Consider the following 15,230-nt stretch of genomic DNA (forward strand, 5'->3'; position numbering starts at 1 on the left):
GCTTTGAAGAGTTTTAGTAATTCGTACTTTGATCTTCAATAAAGTTTTCACCCGATTGGTTCTACTAATTTTTTTGGGACGGACCGTGCATGACAACGCTACCGAGGAACTAAGAACACGCCGAAGCAGTCAATCGAATTGCAACTCAGGAAATAGGTATTAAATAATGCACTGGATGAAATACGATGCGTGCATGGGCATAGATGGGGTGGGTCACGAACATGTTAGCTATATGTAGTAATCCCTCGCCTCCGGAAAAGGAGGCACTCTTCTCCGTTGTCGGAATATCGAGGAATCTGTCAAAGTGCTTCCGACACTTCCTCCATCCCACCGAGGATCATCGTAAATATTTACACTTCGATTTCGCGATAAAAAGGTCTGGCTTCCGACTTGCGGAGTCGGGTCGGGAACTGTTGGGTTTTGTTCCACTGCATTCTGAAAGTATCTGCCCCTAGCTTATTCAACAACTCATGCTCATTCTAGACGTCAAATTTAACCCGTTTTTGCGACTGTATTGATTGGTGTTGTCTCATATAGGTGTACGCTCGGGCGGGCTCGGGGCTTTTCCACCCCTCGATATATCATTGGCTCGTTTCAGGATGAGAGGTCGGTAAAAAGCCAGGGTTTATACATCATCAATTCCCGGTAAGATACGTGGGTCGTTCAATAATTCCTAATGAATGAATTCAAAAGATGGCAGTCGTAGTATCGGAAAAGGTTTTCTTTTAGTAAACCTCATCTCTCAGCCTCATTTCTCATGCTAAAGGAATTTTTACCTTTCTCTAGGAAATCACAATTATGAAGAATGATTTTCTAGGGCCGTAGTACTTATTTAATTGTCAACTGTGTCGGCAGCCTTAGTATATCCTATGCTCGCTGAATCATTTTCATGCCTGGTGTCCTTACACACTCTTACACTCTCTTGTGTTAGCTGGTAGAAGAGTTCTGTGGATGTGAATTTCGATGAAGTTGTAAAAAGTATGCGTTGGATTCGTGCCATCTCGGTTGACAGAATCTGAGGGAATTTGAACCAATTGCGCCAACGAGAGTAAATACAAGGATCATATTACCGATTTCGCTACGTGAAGGAATATTCAAGCGTCATGCAGACGTTAATCGGGTTAGGCAGGATTTGATAAATGGGTCGACCTCTAATTATGGTTATCAATCATGTAGGTGATTAGAATAACAGAATTATATGTTTGCAATATCAGATGCGCACAAAATTTTGCGCCTGTAATATAAACTTAGGTATTTTGGAATTTTATATATAGGCGATGTAATAATGTGCGTAGTAACTCATATGCGATTTAAATATTCTCTGTAACCACTAGTTGCAGTGGTTGTTGCCATTCTGTCAACCAACTCTTCCTGTTAGGTCTATGATATGGCGCATTAGGATGCCGATGAGTTTGGCGTTGCCTTTTCTTGCCACTGTACAAGACGGTACTTATTATAAATATAAATTGCCCAAGTTTAGATATGTGGCCGAATCAGTTGCATAAATCACAATGGGATAGTTTGAAAATTGGACAGAACAAAGTGGGACAATTTCCCCCAACCTCCGGTATGATTTATTTTTTTTATTTCGCATCAATTCGAAAACAGCTCTTTGAAAACACCCCAACCGTAAATGGAGAGAAATCCACCTAGGCGGGAGTCAAACCCGCGACCCCTGGGTTGGCAGGCCGACCTGCAAAATGATGATGTTGTTAATATATTATTAATATTAATTAATTTAAGATGTCATTTTTCCCTCGACCGATAATGGATCAGGGTAAAATAACATTTGCCCGACCGCGCTAGGACGGAAAGGTGTTTTGGATCTGGTGTGTAATCACCCCCTGCCACACCCCTAGTGAAGGCTCGCAGCGTACTAAATTTAACTAAAACTAGTGTTTTACCAAAAAGCTCTGTGTCAACGTTAATTCCAGGAGTGAGGATGAGGGGATTAAGCGTCTTGACCTGTGAAGCCGAAGGTCACCGGTTTGAGTCGAGTTGGGAAGCATAAAGTTTTTGCATAGAACGGATTAATTAGTTATATGCTGAAAAAACCGTCGGAGGAAGTTTTACAGTGAACGCTGTTTCTTAGAACTTGGCTACTATTACAAAGGATACACTTACAATTAAATACACTAGATCTAATGATGGACTAAGGGATTAGATGCCATTTATGAGAACCTTGTTCACCAGTTTTTAGAAATATTATATTTGCCTTGAGGTATGAAGTTGCCAGTATGTCGTATATTATACTACTGCAATTCTTTTACCTTAGATTAGATTTTTGTAGCCCCTCTTTGGCTTTTACGGTCCTGGTCTATATATATATATATATATATATATATATATATATATATATATAATATAATGAACACTATATTGATTTATTGCGGCAGTTCCATGACAGGTATTTGTAGTCGTATCCTAATGAGAACTAGGGAAGAGATTAAATTTTTCTCTTTGAGGATTATAGCGAATTAAAATAATTGGGAATAGGAACATCAGTATGAGTTAAAATTAAAGTTATTCAATAATCCTAATAAAATCATTTAATAATATAGTACGACCGTATCCCTTCCGTAATTTTCCTCTTGGAATTCTAAATCTGGGGTAGGCAACTACAATTGAGTTGAGCTCCAATATTTTTCAAACGCATCTTCATCCCTCACGCGTAATTTATTTTCAATTTCAAGCAGTACATATGGAATTGGAGGGTCGGGACTCACCAAGTGGAAAACTTTTGAGCTCTGAGAGATAGAGAAATATATAGATAGAGAGATATATAGATAGATAGAGAGAGAGAGAGAACGACATTCGGCGAATCAGTCATTCGGATTTGGAGGCAGGAAGGAAAACAAAGCCTCTTACTGTGATTGCACTACTTCTCCGAAATCGATAGTTTTGATTGAATTCTTAGCATTTGCTTCACTAGTGGTGTTCCAGATTTCAATGGGAACCCCTAATGTAGCGTGGCAAAACATATTTTTTACGGGTATCTACCAGCTACTGCTCGGTATTAAATGCGCCTCGGCGGAAAACGACAAAATAAATAGGAACAGTGATTATTAATTTTCAACGAACATTACATTTTAAGATTACATAGTAGAAACTGATATGAGCTGAACGAAATTCGCTCCCAAATACCATACGAGCAAATAAATCAAAGTGAGCAGCATTTCACGAAAGATCCTGGATATTTTCTCAATTTAGCCATTATCTCATTCATTCAGAATGTTGCTACCTTCAAAGTTGTATCCATTAGTTTATTTTATAGGAAAATTGAACGTAAAGAGCTATGTTCTAAAATTTGATTTTTTTATTACTTTTTCTTAAAAAATATTTCTCTTAGATGCAGGGGGAATGCTTTAGGAATCGATTTTGGAGAAGGGGAATGGGAAAAGGTGAAAGAATTTGATTTTTAGTATTTAGCTATGATTTGCGGGTGCCCTCATTGATCCGTTTCTCTGGATTACTGTTTCGCTACTCAGGATCTATGCAAATGTGTTTCGGGCCTGAAGATGGCCACTTGGAGAGTGGGCGAAATTGCCGTTCAGCGAGATTCATCCGAGCGGGAGTCGACCGAAATTCTTTGGGGATGCTAATAAATCTAGAGAACGATACGAGAAACCCCGGCGGTGTTGAATATTTTTCAGAGGTATCTCGATCCCTAACTTGAGGTGCTTTGTGGAGGGCACTTTGAGTGAGTACGTCGTCCGTCGGATGGGACGTTAAGCCGCGGACCCCTTGGCGCCTTTCGTAAAGAGTAGGCTAATGCCGACGCCGGGTTTCTCTCCACCCTTCATCCTTTCCTGTCCTTCCCCTATGGCGCAAATGACCTTAGCTGTCGGTCGCCTCCCCTCAAAACTACTACTACGAGAACATAGTTTGGATTTGAAATTGGAGGTAATATTATGGATTAAAGACGGTGAAATGGAAGTTTTAGACCTTGATTGGTTTGTAATGTCGAAGGCAGAATCAAAAACTTTGCGTTTCCACAGGATAGAACTTTTCGCTGCCAACCAGTTCCGCCACATACAGTGTAGCGAAGCTAGTTGGCGGTGAAATTTCCATCCTATGGAAACGAAAATGTTTTTGATTCTCCCTTTTGCATCACGATGGAATTCCACGAAGTAGTAAACTATCTCTAAAACTTTATTTGATTCAGGAATTACCCTGTTGGATGTTAAGGTACTGTAACCTTAACAGAGATCTGCTAAACATAACAGTTTCAGGTTGAACTTTGTGGAATTCCTTCATGATGAGGGTAAAAAAAGAAACTTTGCACTAACACATAAAGAAATTGTTCTTTCTTTATGTGGAAGTTTCTTTTTTTTGCCACCAGAGATCTGCTAAGCAGCGCTGGCAAGAGGGAGGTGGGCTAAATTAATTCAGTGGACATAACAGTTTCAGGTTTAACTTTGCGGGATTCCCTCATGATGAGGGTTTAAAAAGAAACTTGACACTTCCGCGTACTTCGTACACTTCTTTATGTGGAAGTGCAAAGTTTCTTTTTTTACCCTCATAAGTCAGTGGACTCAAAAGGTCTCCAAATTCAAATAGTTTTTATCGGTAAATTTTCATTTCCAGTGACCTCGAAATACACTAATGACATATCCCCAATACGTTATCAGCGTTTATTAATAATATTGCTCACTGACAGAATAATAATTAAATATAATTTCTAAAAATAATTTTACTAACTATATTGCGGCGGTGTAATAGCCTCGTGGGCAAAGCGTTCCACTACTCACTGGTTTTACACGAGTTCAAATCCCGATTTCCTGCCTTGAGACAATCCCACATATAAACCAAGCGGTACAATTTTCTGGTTATCACATAAAACTTCGTGCGAAGCTAATTGTGGCACAGGAAATGGAACTCGTCTCCCAGGCTATGAATCCGAATTTGAATACTTTAAGGCATAATTCAGGGTGAGCACTATCCTCGTGCACCACACTTCGCGTCGATTAGTCTAATGTTGATCATGAGCCTAGATTCTTAATTTGGAATTATTTATAGTTGGGGAAGGGTGGTAGGAGTAGAGAACAGTGGCGCATAATTTTCTTCCTCAATGCGTCTTGTCGGCAATACGAAGCTAAATCCTTAAATGGGCTCTCCACTTAATTCAAATCGCTCGAAGGGACATATATTTTCTGCCGACCAGGGGAGAGCGGAGGCACGTTTTATAAGGGACGTTTGGGTCCACGGCCGCGAAATTCATCCGTACCGCGGGCATCGGTGGCGCAGGTGAAGAGCGCCAGCCACGCTCACTTTGTCACCGAGCTATCAATGAAGCCCAATCTACTCAGCAAGCGTTCGGAGGATTTTATTTCCGTGGGATATTTTCTTTCCAGATTTCAAAATGCTGAATTTGACGGAATTAATTAACTAGTAATCAATTAAATAAAGTAATGATGTTTATGGAGTCATAATTGATGTACACATTTGTCATTGATCAATTAACGATTGGATTAATAAACATGAATGTCCTGAACCATCAGAAGTGTCATCTAATTATCTTGTAAGTCATGATTTTCTATTGTTTAGGTGTGGCATACTTTCATTATTTTCCGTAATTTTGATCGATTTAAACTTTATTTTGTTCTTTTCCTCAACACATTGCTCGTTGACGACCATCGTGAATTAGGATATCAATGATTGTCTTGTGGTAGCACGCTCAGGTATCCAACTCCAACCACTCAATAGTTTAGTTCCTTTATCATTTCTTGTCCTGACGGCCTCCGTCACTTCCGCCTAGTGGTTCAACCTCCGTCTTCCGTTGTAGTTCCTCTCATCTATTTTTCATCATATTAAAGCAATCCGTATGACCTTTGACACCAAAGTGCTGTGCTTATCTGCTCTCTCTCTTTCTGTTGTTCCCTCTCTCTTCACTCAATTTTCAAAGCGCTTCATTTGCTACCAGCTCTATCTATTCTCTTTCTTATATTCTTCTAGATCACCAAATTTTCTCCACTTATTTTTCTTCTACTAATGTCAATGTCCTGCAGTAAAAGAAAAGTATACGCTTTTATTAGCCACTCCCGCGTTTCTCAGCGAATTTCATCAATAGGGGCATCTTTTGAAAACAAGCTTTCCTCACATGAACTTTTCTTTGCTAACTCCCTCGTGCTCATTCCACCATAAGTAATTCAGCTCTTTAAATATAATTTTTTTTTCGTTTGTTCAAGTGTTTCCTTCTCTAGATTCATTTTCCATTCATTAAAACTATCTTCTTTACTTAGCCGGAAAAAACCAGTGGCATACTTTAATTCCAAGTTATCCTGCACTTGCACCTTTTAATTCTATTCTCCGTTCAGGCAACTTCCTTGACAGGTTTCATCTACTCAATACTACGCAAGCCGCCGCAATGGCGTGTGGCGATGGGGTGTCGGGCACCAGTCATGCATGCACAATCGCAATCATCTTTTATCTACAAAAATATTAGATTGATCATACACTAGAAACATTTTAATCCCACGAAAGAAAGTACTAACATGAAACAATATTCAATAAAAGTATACGCATATTCTGATCATGCTGTAGAACTGCTTGAAGTACGGGTCTATTAAATAAAAAGAGCCACATGCAGGATATCAGAAAATGAGAAATACAAAATTTTTACTTTTCCACAGATTTATTCATAAAGTACAACGCGTTTCAATTCATCGAACTATATTCAGGTACAAGATGGTTCGATGAACTGAAACGCGTCGTACGTTACAAATAAATCTGTGGAAAAAACAAATGTTATTTTTCTCATAATGACGAACTTCCACGACTACTCGCCTGAATCTGTTGAATATATAAAACAACAAATTTATACACTACCAATTCTGATTATCTCATACGCGATTGCTGTCATATCTATTTTTATTTCTAATGGTATGAGGAAAAGGCGACATTTTAAATCTATCTGTTTCCAAATAGGGTGTGTAATAATGGAAGACTTTTTTCGACCACCCGATCTAACTTCACCTGTCCCTCTCCTTACGAAGTCTTCCTCCTTCCGCTTAATTTTTCGGTTGATTACTCTTCTCATAATGTTAGATGCATGGACCGTTAGGTTAATAGTTTGAAAATGTTCACTTTGAAAGTCCGTAATCTATTCAGTTAGAAGGACGCGTATATTTTTCATGAAGTCCATAAATGTATATGCCCTCTCGAATTAATATCATTTATTGGGTTTTTAGCTGTGCTGTAGTCTTATATCTTAATTTAATAGAGAAACTTAATTTTTCTTCAAACATTTATAATTTTTCTTACTCTTAATTACTTCTGTCTTCTTCCTCCAACTTTGCTGTCCATTTCATTATTATCAATTGTACCTTTATCCTCTTCTTCCAGTATTATAATAACAATTCAAATATAAAATGATTATTCACTTCGGGTATTCATATTTTTTACTCTTATTCAGCCATAGCTGTATGCATATTACTTTTCTCGAATACTCTCACGCATCCAAATTAATGCATTTTTAATAACAGTTTTACAGTTGTACATTATTTTGAGTGGATTTTATTTATTTTAATTACCTAGCTTCTCATTACTAGTCATTAAACAAATATTTTAATAATGAGTTTTATAATTGCAGATATAATATTGACTCAGCGGACTAAGTTCCACGAATGTTTGGTAGATGAGTACATTTTATTTTGTCAATTAACAATCTCGAATTATACAGAAAAAAGAATTGCACTGCTTACAGCGGTAATATATTTTTCTCGTTTTCAATAAGGCTATGTTTTTATGCCTAATAAGGAAAGCCCGTTTTAATTAAAATGTTACTTCGATGACATGTGTCCTTTTTATTTCCCGTAGCAACTCAAACATAGGACCTCCACTTTATTTCACATATACTAGTATTTTCCTCCCAAAGCTGGTTACAACATATTCTGTTTGCATAATAATTAGGTTTAAATTACATAAAAGGTAAGTGCGTAAGGGTTAGTGGCCCCCGATAATGAACGAGTATCTCTGATAAACATATGTAACTTGTTCCTCACATGGGGAAAACGTAAATATAATGTTTTTGCTAACGCTTCCCCTCGGAATTCGTGGAAACAGCGTCAATTGCTCAGTCACCGAATATGAAAACCGTGATCGAAAAATGTAAAAATTTATAATTCTTAAAACTTTAAATCCATATAATAAATGGGAAATACAATTCTTGGAAAAAAATGTAGGTTCCAAAATTAATACATCTTTTTAATATATTTGACGGATGTTTAATCATAAGTATTTAGTAGAAAATTATTAAACAATTAAACTGTGTTCCATATAATTTTCAAAATGCAAGGGGACGTTACCATGTCATCCAGACAGGGAGGTGTCCAAATCTTTTGTCAGCCTTATCGATACCTTTCAAGTTTCTCTGATATGTGCATGCAAACATATATGGAGAGGCCCTCCCGTTTTGGCTCCGCCGTAATGCGTTGGTGCCCAGTTCTTCCTAAGCGAGTGCTCCATGGAATCTTATCCGGGTGGCCCAGGCGTTATTAAGTATAAGCTTTTATGAATCCCTGTTGGGGGAACACCAGATAAGCCTTAAAACGCACACTTAGGCCACCCGAAGCAGGCGTTTCGTTGTTAAGCACGGTTCGTGCTAAGATTGAACTTGGTGCTTAAAAATGGGGGTGGATGTGATGACCGCGGAGATCCTTGCAGCGGTCCCCGTGGCTCTTGAGACATTGACCCGATGTGCTCACGTTATGCTCTCCGGGATTATGTCGATGAATCGCGCTTCCCACACAGAGAATCAACTCCCATCAACCCTACGCGAGTACATATACGAGGCTCGTACGTAAGGGTCAAGAGGTGCTCCTCCTATTGCCGACGCCTCGTTGGTGCTTCGAAATTAGTCTATGGTTTAATTGAGTCCAGCAAATGTTGCATACAGTTCACCTCGTCAGAAATACTTTCCACTATCGATGACAAGGAGTTGCGAACGGAAACGTGAGAGGGTTGAAAAATACATGGGAGGGACGGAAGGACTTCGGAAAGGTTATGAAATGTCTCTGGATGTAAAATGCAAAAATGATTTTTGGATTCGCGTATCATCATCGAAGTTTCGTATTTTAAATATTTTTTTCGCATTTTTTACGAAGTAGCTCCGCAAAATTGCCAATCCCCGTATCACTCACCACTTAGGCGCCGCAATGCTATTTTACTCAAGCTCCATTGGGCAACACAATCCCGACTTGGGAAACGATTTTTCAAGCCATCAATGTAAAAGGTCAATCTAAACAGTGAGAATGGATACTGCTATCGAGAGATCAACGATATTAATTTGTGTATTCATTATTTAGCGCTCTCGCTATTCATTTTTTTCTATATTTCATTGGTATTCTGATGTGATAAGGGGTGTGTTTAGGTATAATAATTACTGTCATTTCGAAATTTTTAATCAGCAACTAAGATAACTCCTTTCAGCTGGTGGTGTCACGTAACACTTCGACAAATATCCTGAATTAATTGTTTATTTTTTATTTTTCTGATTTCGCATGCATTATATGTTATGGGAATGAGAACCTGAAGGCAATAATAACTGAAATTAGGTGCTCTATTAAATTGATCGATTTCCATTTTATTTTATCTAAAAATTCCATCCCTTGAAATTTAATATTGCAACTCGGAAAATTTAATTGTAGTAATTTGAATCGATGCATAAATAAAGAAACATCATTTTCATTTTTGGGAGTTAAGAATTCATAAGCTGTATTATAAGTTTCGACTTTTATTAGACTTATACTCGACTTAATAGTAATCAGATTTAGAAGTGTTTGAGCTCTAACTTCTCATAACTAAATTTGAGCAAATTATTCTGTAGCTATTGAAGCTGGAGAATTTCTGACAAATCACTGAAAATTTATTTGTTCAAGGATATTTCTACGTGATGCAACATAAAGATTAGATGAGCTTTAAGCTTTGCTTTGTCAGACCCGAGTCAGAGGACACAGCCACAATTAAGGATGCAATAACGAACGATAAGGGATGAGAATAACATTGTCCGATCGCGGTAGGGTCATATCCGGGTCTAAATTAGTCTGCTGTGTATTCATCCCCTGCCACACACCCTAGCGGCGGCTTGCATGGTGCTAAAATATCTATATCTAATATTTTTATCTGTATCTAAGTGTTTCTTATGAAACGCTCAAGTTCAATGAGGAGCAATTCAAGTTCGTTAAATTTGATTAGATTTAATGAAATGTTTCATCATTTGAATGCAAACCAGGATTCAGATTACAGGAGAAAGAAGATTCAAATTTGGGCTGTAATTCTCGTTCCAATGTATCCTATTTCGTGCTTCGATGGACGCTTTTTCCTACCGACAGTTGTGAACGTTTAGATTTCGAGGTTTTTGCATGATTAATTGAAAAAATTGATGAATAAATAATAAAAGAATTTTTTCTTGTTACGTGAAGGGGTTTTTATTTTTTAATCACTCATCTTAAAAACTATGCCTCTTAAAAATAATTGAATGTAAAATAGAAGGCTTCCAAGGATATTTGCAGTAATTACAGATCGCTCCACTGCAGATGGTGTGAAAGAAATCCAACTGACAGGAAGTAACCAATCGTAACTGTGAAAGTAATCCAACCGACCCCGGTGGCGGCGGGGTAACGTCCTCGTCTGCCATTCCAAGGGTCGCGGGTTCAATTCCCGCCTGGGTGAGTTTCCCTCCATCTAGGGCTTGGGTTTTTGTATATGTGACCTGAATTGTGTGAATTGTGTGAATTGTTATCGTTGTTAATAGTACGATGTAAAGGCCAAAATGTGCTCTTTTCGGACTAATACTGAATAAATAAATAAATAAATAAAAGTTAACCGTTCAAATTCGTGTCATAACTTCAGGAGCTCCCGGCTGAAACCTAGCTATGCGATTTTTTAGGAGCAAACACCGTTGGTCCACGTGCAAAATGACCTCCACGTTCGTTCTTCAAACCAAATCCTATTCCGGTTTAAGACGGCATGATCCGGATATTGCATGAAAGAAACGTCTTATATCCATAAGTAAACACACTTCAAAGCGTGATAGTTTGTATGAGCTTTTGTTTCTTTGCTTTTCAGTTGTTTATTTACCTGCGTTCGTCCTTTCTCCACGTCACTAATCGTACTATGATCACCCTTGCCCTTCACACACTTCTTAACCCCCACCACCCCCTTGCCAAATCTACACAGTTCTACCTCCCCCCCAAGTCTTTCCCTCTCGCCTCCCCCCTGTACTCCCTCCCTCCGCCCCTGCCTCCCTCGCTACGACACCAAAGTCTCCGACGCAAGAGCCTCGTTCAACGCGCAGGCCCCGTTCCCCTTCCACCCTCCCCTCCCCAAAACCCGACCCTGCTGCCCTCTCTTTACCGATCCTCCCCGCGCCTTCCCTCCTTCACCTCACCTCCTCCGCTCGCCCGGCTCACTAGCCGCCCCTGCTTTCCGACGTGGAGGTCGTTGCTGATCCCGGCTCGCACCCTGCGCCCCTGGCTGAGTTTGTCATTCGCGTTCGACTCCTTCGCTGACCACCCCCCTTCTCCCCTTGCCGATCGTCCGACCGAAGAGGCTCTGAGGACGCCCCATCGCTCTCCTTCGCTGACCCGCCTTGACCTCCGCCTTTTGGTGGGCGGAGGTGTGAGAGAATCCGAGGGGCACGACTTCGCCGATCGCCGGGAGGAGGCCGAGCCGTCGCCCGGAGAGTCGGATCGCTCCGCGCCGCCGACTGAGATTCCGTGAGTGGCCCATTTGATTTTTTTTTACTTCCTACTTTACCATCTTGTTACTCACTCCCTTCTTCGCGCACCCCGTTTGAAGGATAGCAAGACTGTGCACGCCCGACCCGCTGTCATACCTTCTCGGAAACGGGTCAGTGTAAGGGCGTCGTAAATCCCTGGAAAATTGAGATTTGTTCTTGCATTTTTACTTGGCCGCCTCGTGTCTCAAGAGACTCGGCCAGGTCGAGGCATCCGAACGAACTGACTGCGTCATTCGTGATTTAGGCGGGGATAAAACGCCTTGTTGTGACGAATTGATGACGTGTTCGCACGTTTCGTCGTAGGGGGTTTGTGTATTGGTCCCACGTGTGCCGTCATCCCATCCATTCGTCTTTCGACGTCCACTCTCGCGAGAGTGTGTGTGTGGCGTAGCGTCGGGGGGCGACGGCCGTCCGACCGCCTTAGGCGCGTCCCGACGCCACGGCGCCTCTCCGGGTCCGCCTGTCCCGGCGGCGACGTCATCGCCGGCGCCGAGGCTCTCTATCGCGGGTGCGGCGTCGTCGGGAGAGCCGCGGAGCCCGCGCTCTTCGCCCCACGCCGCTCATATCGCTCACGTGACCGGGTCCGCATCCTTTTGGAATTTGAAGCACGTGGAAATGGGATGGAGAGCGTGACGCGCAGCTCCGTAATTAAATGAGTGTGGGAGTCAGTTGCGATCCTCAGGTGGATTCTGAGTAGTTTATTGGCATAGTTTCTCACGTCTGTATTGAAAAACTGACCGCCAAAGGGTAATTTCAATATGCTTTGTTCTCCAACTGGTGGTTCGCGTGAAAGTTGTAAGCTTATAAAAAATTTCGCAGTATCTCAATCAATTCTTTAAAAAACAATGATTAAAGGTATAAACTCGTTACAGGCAAGAAATGAATAACGATTTCATTTTTTGTGTAAGGTCTGCATAATGATTTGTTACTTCATTTATTAGGTATTTCGAAGTCCAATGAGTCTTATTCCAAGGGGATTTAATTCTTCGGACAGCTTATATTTCGGGCTTGGAATATTGTGGTGGCTTATATATTGACTTTCCATCCCTAGGGCCCGGGTTTGATTTCCAAAGGTGGCAAGATTTCTCCCGACTCCTACTTTGGGATGCTGTGTTGAGGGTACTTCGAGTAGAGAACGCCGTCTGTCGGATGTGATGTTAAATTTTGGACCCTTTGGCGTCTTGACCTAAGAGTAGGCTAATACCGACGCCGTGTTTATCTCAAACGCTCGTCTATTCCTTGAAAATTCAACCTCTACCGAATCCCTAATGACGCAAATGACCTCAGCTGTCGGTCGCCTCCCCTAATAACCAATGCTGCAAGAAATATTATTATTAAAATAGATGCTGATGAGTAAAAGTAATTAGAATTTCTTTTAAATAATGCATGCTTAATTTTGTTTTTAGATGAGTGCCAAGTTATTTAAATGTCATAAACATCTAACCTCATCTTAAGGAATGCCAGTGCTCGTTGGGATTCTGTGCCGTGGACCCGTTGACGCCAAGGGTGTACCTTTTCCAAAGTTGTTTATCTTCACCCTCTCTTTGCGCCATGAAATTCTGATGAACCACATGTCTGCCAGCCGTTAAGTGTCGTGTATGAGGTCAACTGTCACTCACCTCAGTCGTTAATTACCGTTCCTCCTCTAGAATGCTGCGCGCAATGTAACGTTGTAATTCAAGCTACCCTATATGATTTTGTTTTGGTTCGCGCAATGCATCACGCGTGTCACTATTAACGTTGCAAATCGGTCACTTTTCAAGACATAGATACGTCACTATAAATGAGTTTCAGTAGATGGTCGTAAGGATTAATATTTTACAGGGTGTTGTTTGTCTTTCGTGCTAATTTATCAGCACGAGTATTGGAGAGGTTCAAATAAACTGCGAGAGATGCCGCGACAGTAACCTTTTACTGTGTCAACCGCTAATGCGCATTGTATTGAAAAACTTTCAATGTGTAAAAATCCAGGCGACTAATTCCACGCGTTGTAATTGTTGCGTTGATTTGGAGATGTGACAAGGCAACCAAATGCAGGGAGAGTGCATGTCTGATTACTGTGAGAGGCGGATGTAGCTGACTAAATGTAAGGGTAAAGAACAAAGTTTAAGAGCAGATATCAGTAGAAATCACATAGCGACTAAATGGCCTTAAATTGGGTGCACTGCCTTACGGTAATTGTCTAATTGTTGAACACGTAACAGGATATAACTTTTTGAGTTATAAAGGAACATTTAAGCACTCGTGATTGCTCGTGCATTTAAGCAACTCTTTCAAGCACTCGTGATTGCTAATTATTTCAAAGTGATAAATTATACGAATCAGAAGGCAGGATACTTCCTCGATATGCAGTATTTTTCCAATGAATATATTTCCACTTTTGGAATTCGGGTAAAAATATTCGGGTCAAATTTAGTCTGGTGTAGTTTCACCTTTTACCACACACTCTGGCTTACAGGGTGCTAAAAAAATACAAAAATTCGGAACTCCATGGGAATATCCCATCGTAATTAATTCCGGAGGGTGCGAAGTCGCATTCGATTTATGGGGATTCAGCTGGGGGCCACTTTGCATTGCGAATGCATTTATTTTATTTCCACATGGCGATATGTTTGAACTGTAATTTGCGTTTACCGTCAATGGTGCATAGTAGACAGTATTTAACCTGAAGTTCAAGTTGGATATGTGAGGGCATATCTTCCTGGGCTCTAAATCTCTCCCGTGGGAAATGAGACAGATTAAACAGGGTGGGAGGCAGTTCCTTTCCCTATGCCGCCTGGGTGTGTTAGGTAACTCTGGGAGGAAGAAAATCCCACAGCTTGGTTTTGTCTGAGTTTATCCAAGGCATCGTTCGGATATGAGTCCGAGACTTCATAGTTTGAAGCCGAACGAACTAGGGTAACCAAGGTACCAGGTAACCAAGTCGCCAATTATACATTTGTAGGAAAGAATATGTTTTAACTATTACAGATTTTTTATTATTATTTAGAGCTGCACTTTAAGGTCCGAAAGTCTGACCAGTGCTTGAATTCATCAAATTTTTGCACCCGATAAGAAGGTAACAAATATAATTTATGAGTGAACCGCCGCGAAAACCTACGCATCCATGATTTATGAGTATTTAAGAAGAATATAGGTATTATCCGCATTGAAATTTAAGCGGCTTACATCATTTTGTTATTATGGCATGGCTGAAGCGAATATCTTTTTGATTTAATAAATGATACGTTTTATTCTGGTGGCATAAATTACTCCGGGGAATAAACCGAGTTTTGAATATATGTATTTTTTCTAAATGACTGGGAATAGTATTTAGTGTCATACTCAGTTTGTTATTGTAGCTCATAAAATTTCCCAGTGTTTACGGAGAGTATTTGGTGCAAGGCTATGTCATCCTATTTTAGAGAAAAAATACAAATGATGATTTTGTGTCAGACTTGAGGTATTCGGTAATCACCATAATTTATTTGCCAATATGGGTGTGCCTTTG

At 40.3% G+C, this 15,230-nt stretch overlaps 1 protein-coding gene across 1 annotated transcript in view; it reads left to right on the plus strand.

The window, feature by feature from the left end:
* Positions 1-11,336: 11,336 nt before the first annotated feature.
* Positions 11,337-15,230, plus strand: part of LOC139688367 (uncharacterized) — a 900,666-nt gene continuing 896,772 nt past the window's right edge. Inside the window, exon 1 of the mRNA XM_071585902.1 lies at positions 11,337-11,717. The gene's annotated coding sequence lies outside the window, so the exon portion shown is untranslated. The remainder of the gene's footprint in view (positions 11,718-15,230) is intronic.

Source organism: Hetaerina americana, unplaced genomic scaffold (assembly GCF_022747635.1).
Source record: "Hetaerina americana unplaced genomic scaffold, ioHetAmer1.1.p SCAF_2, whole genome shotgun sequence".
Classification (NCBI taxonomy): domain Eukaryota; kingdom Metazoa; phylum Arthropoda; class Insecta; order Odonata; family Calopterygidae; genus Hetaerina; species Hetaerina americana.